General features: G+C 54.0%; 2 protein-coding genes and 1 pseudogene across 2 annotated transcripts in view; 2 read left to right on the top strand and 1 right to left on the bottom strand.

The window, feature by feature from the left end:
• Positions 1-545: 545 nt before the first annotated feature.
• Positions 546-872, bottom strand: LOC105555136 (annotated as a pseudogene).
• A 1,689-nt stretch (positions 873-2,561) lies between these two features.
• COG1 (component of oligomeric golgi complex 1) overlaps positions 2,562-5,676 on the top strand; it is a 50,392-nt gene continuing 47,277 nt past the window's right edge. The window contains exon 1 of the mRNA XM_011970708.1: positions 2,562-2,874. The gene's annotated coding sequence lies outside the window, so the exon portion shown is untranslated. The remainder of the gene's footprint in view (positions 2,875-5,676) is intronic.
• SSTR2 (somatostatin receptor 2) overlaps positions 2,562-5,676 on the top strand; it is a 13,590-nt gene continuing 10,475 nt past the window's right edge. Inside the window, exon 1 of the mRNA XM_011971328.1 lies at positions 2,562-2,874. The gene's annotated coding sequence lies outside the window, so the exon portion shown is untranslated. The remainder of the gene's footprint in view (positions 2,875-5,676) is intronic.

Below are 5,676 nucleotides of genomic sequence, written 5' to 3' on the forward strand. Positions count from 1 at the left end.
GCCTGTAGTCCCAGCTACTCAGGAGGCTGAGGCAGGAGAATGGCGTGAACCCGGGAGGCAGAGCTTGCAGTGAGCCGAGATCGTGCCACTGCACTCCAGCCTGGGTGGCAGAGCAAGACTCCATCAAAAAAAAAAAAAAGAAAGAAAAAGAAAGAAGGAAGGAAGGAAAGAAGGAAGGAAGGAAGGAAGGAAGGGGAAAGAAAGAGAAAGAAAGAAAAAAAGAAAGAAAGAAAGAAAGAAGAAAGGAAGGAAGGAAGGAAGGAAGGAAGGAAGGAGAAGGGAGGGAGGGAGGGAGGGAAGGAACTTCAAACAGAGCATACTTAGTTATGGGTGTCCTCCCTACACAGAAACACTCGCTGGACATCAATGATTTCATCTGCTGTGACTGGCAGATAGGCCACATTTCCTGACACCCTGACTCTTCACCTCAAAAGGGTTAGCTTTCCACCACACCAGCAAAGACCCTCAGGACACACGATTCATACCCCCAGCTGACCATCTACCCTGAGGTAAGCAGACGCTCAGGCAGCTGGGCCGTCCTTGCCTTAATCCCTGCAGTGGTGTCCACACTGAGCCCTGCAGCACTGGTAGAAGGTGGTCTTTGGCTCATCTGCAGAGCGGGTCTGAAGCTACATGCAGGAAGCACAAGGAGGTTCTCATTTAGGACATGACTCTGTAGTAGAGTCAACATCCTCCCAGGCAGCTGCTCTCCCAGGTCCATCATCCACTTCTTTCAGCTTTGAGTACTTCCAATTTGTTACCTTGTGGGTGATGTTGTGCACACAGGGCCACGTGTTGCAGGCGAAGCGGTGGCAGCGCTGTCCCTCCTCCACGATCAGCCCGTCCCTGCAGCCAGGGTAGAACAGCAGCATCATCTCGGACTCTGCTGCCTCCAGTTATTATTTTTTTAATGAAACATAAATTTGGTATTAACCGTTTGAGAACTTTTAAAAGATAACATGGTACAAAGGGAAGGAATTTGAGGGCAGAGTGGACACTTCCTGGCTCTTCCTTCTTTTCCTGGAAACCAGTCAGGTTACTGGTTTTAAACTGGAGGTGGCAACAGGCATTGCAGCAACTGTGTGACCAGAGGATGGCGAGTTCCTCTGAGTGCAATTCCACGATGCCCTCCTGATATTATTATTACCTCTCTGCCTCTCCCTCTTCTCACTAATGGCGAGCAGACACAGTCCTCTTCTTGTGAGCTACTCACCCCAGCCCTTCCAATTGCATGCACATGTCTAAAAGAGATGCTGGATCCCGGACTGACTCCTGGAACTTAAGGCAATTGCAGCTCAATTTCCATCTTGCCTGAGCTCCAGGATGCCAAAAGTTAAGCCCTATCATGAAGCGAAAATGCTTAACCTTTCACACTCCCGCATGCGGGTCCCCTCTCTTCCCGCTCCCTGGCCTCTCAGAGAGGATCCCCATCTTACAGTGGGTACCCCAAGATATGGTTTGGTCCAGATAGAAGAGAGCAGCTGGCTGCTACCGTACCTGGTGGTTCCTTTCCCATGTCACTCATCTATCTCTAGGGCTCACCGCACCTGCCACACAGCTTCTGGACTTTTACTTTTCCCTGGTGAATTCTAAATCAAATAATAGGATGGACAAATCAAGGCAGTTCAGCTCACACAGAAAGCTAGTTGGGGTTTGCTTTCTGTTTTCATATCCTCTAAAACTGTACTGAGGATGGTGTGTGTGTGCGTGTGTGTACGTATGTACTTGGAGGAGGGTGAGGAAGGGGAGGCTGCAGGATTGATTATGACTTATTAAACTATTGGAAAAGAGGCTGAATCATCACAGTCAAAAAGAAATAGCTGCCACTCCATGTGATGTAACTCCCACTTCTTGCCTGTTCCCCTTTGCTCCCTCACAGCATGTAGGAGGGACTGTGCTGGGTCAGACCAGCAGGTGCTGACTGACGTGGCTACAGCAAGGGGACCACCTGTATGGCCGCTGCACCTCCAAGCTGTGGGACGCAGGGACAGCTGGGACCAGTCGACCTCCACTGACCCTCTGATGGCTCCTAGGACTGAATCTTGGACTCCAGGTGTGGGTTTACATGCCCTGCGCTCATTGGGAACTGCATGGAGAAGCGCTGTCCCCTGAGCGCTTTTTCTCCCTATCCTCAGCCTGGCCCTGCGCCCTGCGCCCTGCGCCCTGCGCCCTGCACCCGGGGCTGGCCCACGGTAAACACAGTTTTGCTAACTTGTTTGGCTAAGAAAATCACAGAGGTCCCGGTGTAAATCTGGGTCACCGCGGCCGCCACTCCAGCTGCCTAGAATATGCTGGGTGGAAGGGAATCGATTCTGTGAAATCAGAGGGAAAATATTGCTTGTCCTTGCCATGAGTCTTGAAGAGAACGAAAACGCTTAACCTTTCACGCCCCTGCATGCGGGTCCTCTCTCTTCCCGCTCCCCGGCTGTCTGTAAGCTCTGCCCGCAGCCACCTGCAGGCGTTTCAGTCGGTCTCATCCTTGTCCTTCTACAGGACCCGGGAGGAGGGGTTGGGGGAGGGCGGAGCGAAGCCGCTGTGACGTAGCGGGAGGGGGGCGTGGGGAAATGTGCCGAGGGGCCCGGGCTGGCTGGGCCAGTCCAAGCGGCGCAGCCACCCATGCGCGCGCGCTCGCAAGACCACCCGCGCCCCGAGCCCCAGTCTGAGGCTTGGCACCGGGGGGTCTGCGGGCGAGGCGAGCTCTCTACGGGCGAGGGGCTAGTGGGAGCCGGCACAAGAGGGTCGAGGAGCCAGAAACACCAAACGTTCGGCGCCGGGCGCTAGCCAAGCTGCTGCGCGCCGCGGCGCCCAGCTGGCTCGGGGACAACCGCTGGGTGTGGGAGACCGGAGTTAGAGGATTGCAGCGGAAGAGCAAAGGTGAGGAGTGGTGTGTGTGTGTGTGTGTGTGTGTGTGTGTGCGCGCGCGTGAGAAAGAGATGGAGGGAGCGAGAAGCGCACTTGGGCACCTGTGTGCATCTGCGCTGATGGTGGTGTGCCCATCCGAGTGCCTGAGTGTAGGTCCCGGGACGTGATTCTCCGCTCTTGTGCTTTTTGGGGTGATTGTAGTAGGAACGAACGACAGCGGGTACCCCTGCCTGAGTAAGGGGGCTGTGGGTAGAGTGTGCTGGAACCGACGTGTCCTCACAGCCTCATGCCCGTGTGTGTGGCGTGTGCCCTTTAGCCCGAGATTTCAGGTGGTAGCTGCGACGGATGACAACTTCTCTCCCAGCGCCCTGCAAAAGAGACCCGGCGCGAGAGGAGCGAGGCCGTGAGGTGCTAGCTGGGGCTCCTGGGGGAGCGCACCCGGAGATCCGAGCCTGCCAGAGGCAGGCGGCGGGCGCAGAGCGGAGAAAGGGAGGCTTCTCTCCTGTTCTTTTCCTCCCCCAGCCGGGGAGATAGACGCTGAACGATCTAGGATCGGTCCCCGTCCCCCACCCCGGGACAGAAAGGACGGTTTATCTAGGTTTGGAGAGACCAAACCACTGCATAGCCCGTGCCCGAAAGCCGCTGGCCAAGTCCCCAAGCGACTGTCTTCTGCGCCCCGATGTCTCTGTCCTCAGCGCCCCACCCCACCCCCGGCACCCCTGCTCTGCGTTTAGAGACTGGGCGTGCTGGCGCTACAATCTTCACTCTTCCTTCGTCTTCCTGGAAATGGCACGGAGTTCTTTGGGAAACCCTTGCTCTGAGGATCAGCGAGTTGGATGGCCAGGAGGACTTTCTGTGCCAGCCGGGAGCATCGGCTCCGCGGTCCTGACACTCGCGCCTCCGTTTCTCAACCCCGTAGGCCAGCACCGCCCCGGCTTTTCCCAGGCGCTCACGCGCCGCGGTGGCCCACAGGGGCTTTTATCACCCTGCTAGTGGGGGCTCTCGCTCCAGCGGCGCAGAGGCCAAGCCGGGTTCTGAAGGCCCCAAGGGAGGCGGGGGTGGGAAGTGAATGCGGAAAGATGATGGGGCGAGGAGAAACTGAAGCTGAGCAGGATTTAGGACCTCCCCTGATGTCCGGTCGCCATCCCAACACTCATTTTTTGGGCTGGTAACCACAGCCCCTACGTAAAAGGGAGGCGGGGGTGCAGGTGCGTGAGACCATTCTTACCCTCCTCTCCACAGAACCTGGACTTGGTTCAGAGGAAACCAACCACTAGCCATTTCCAGCATCTAACAATTATTGGGCTGGAAAAACAAAGAATGCAGAAAACCAAACTTCCTTGTACATTTAATTTAACCACAATTCAACAAGAATTGGCTGCCTGGCATTGGAATATTCTTTCTCTGAAACAAAAAGGAAACAGAAATCTCTAGAAGACCTTAAGCGGCTGACTTCTTTGTTAAATAAATCTCCCCATGATTTAAGTTCATTTCTTGCTTAGAGGAGCCTTCCCACTCTCAACCGGCTCCCCAGCCTCCCACCTCCACCACCTTCACCAAGACTCTGAACCCTGTCTGTTGCTACCATTAAGCAATTCTGTCTTGTTGAGTGAAACCCCAGTTAAAATGACCAAGTTAGGGCTGGAAAGCAACACTCAACCCTCCCTCATACTCCCTGCACCATCATCGTTCCTGGCCCAAAAGCTCTTAGACAGGGGCTCTGCCGGCCCAGGGGGACTCCGGGTTACCTGGACATTGGAGTGTGACCATTCATGTTATATAGATGGGCCCCTGGAAATCCCCATGATAAGGTACACTGTAATTGCAGGCAGCTTGAATAGGATTCTGGCTCTGTAGAATTAATCCAACTGACAAGATGGTTAGAAATGATAATGAAACTACCCAAGTTAATCCAGGGATACTAACCACAGTTTCTGTACAGCTTCTGTTTTAATTGCTGCCAGTCTATGGTTTTTTACCCAATACAGACATGAAATTCCAGGTCCCCCAAATACTTCACAAAATGGGCAGCCACAAAGCCCAGATCTCACTCCACAGACAGTTGTGTGGTAGGGAAATGAGCACAGAAGGAACCAGCAAGGCACCTGGCAGTTCAGAATGGATCAGAGGCAAAGGTGAGCAAGGATCCTCAAGTACTTGTTGCTGGCCAAGTCTCCTTTAACTCACCTGAAGTCTTTCCAGGGATTAAGGAGTAATCTTCCATCTACACCCAGGCACCAGGAAAAGTACCCAGCTCAGGGGAAATGTGTCAGCCGAGTGAATTATTCCCGCTCGGCTGAACATAACACCCTTTGAACATCTCGCCTCTTCCTAGATTGGCCTCTTTGCTGTCCTCCTGCCTCACTCTTCATACACCCAAGACCCAGCTCAAACATTTCTCTTTGGAAGCCTCCTCTGAGTCCCCCGGGAAAGGAAGGCATTCTTAAGTCGGTCATTTATCTCTCATGCAATTCCCACCCTATATGAGCTGACTTCCTTTCCTATCTCCCCTTTTAAATTATCACCTTCTAGAGGGCACTAGCCAAGTTTGTTCTTTTTTTTTTTTTTTTTTTGAGACCGAGTCTCGCTGTGTCGCCCAGGCTGGAGTGCAGTGGCGCGATCTCGGCTCATTGCAAGCTCCGCCTCCCGGGTTCACACCATTCTCCTGCCTCAGCCCCCCGAGTAGCTGGGACTACAGGCGCCCGCTACCATGCCCGGCTAATTTTTTGTATTTTTTAGTAGAGACGGGGTTTCACCGTGTTAGCCAGGATGGTCTCAATCTCCTGACCTCGTGATCCACCTGCCTCGGCCTCC

This window comes from Mandrillus leucophaeus, unplaced genomic scaffold (genome assembly GCF_000951045.1).
Source record: "Mandrillus leucophaeus isolate KB7577 unplaced genomic scaffold, Mleu.le_1.0 Scaffold1, whole genome shotgun sequence".
In the NCBI taxonomy this organism is placed as follows: Eukaryota; Metazoa; Chordata; class Mammalia; order Primates; family Cercopithecidae; genus Mandrillus; species Mandrillus leucophaeus.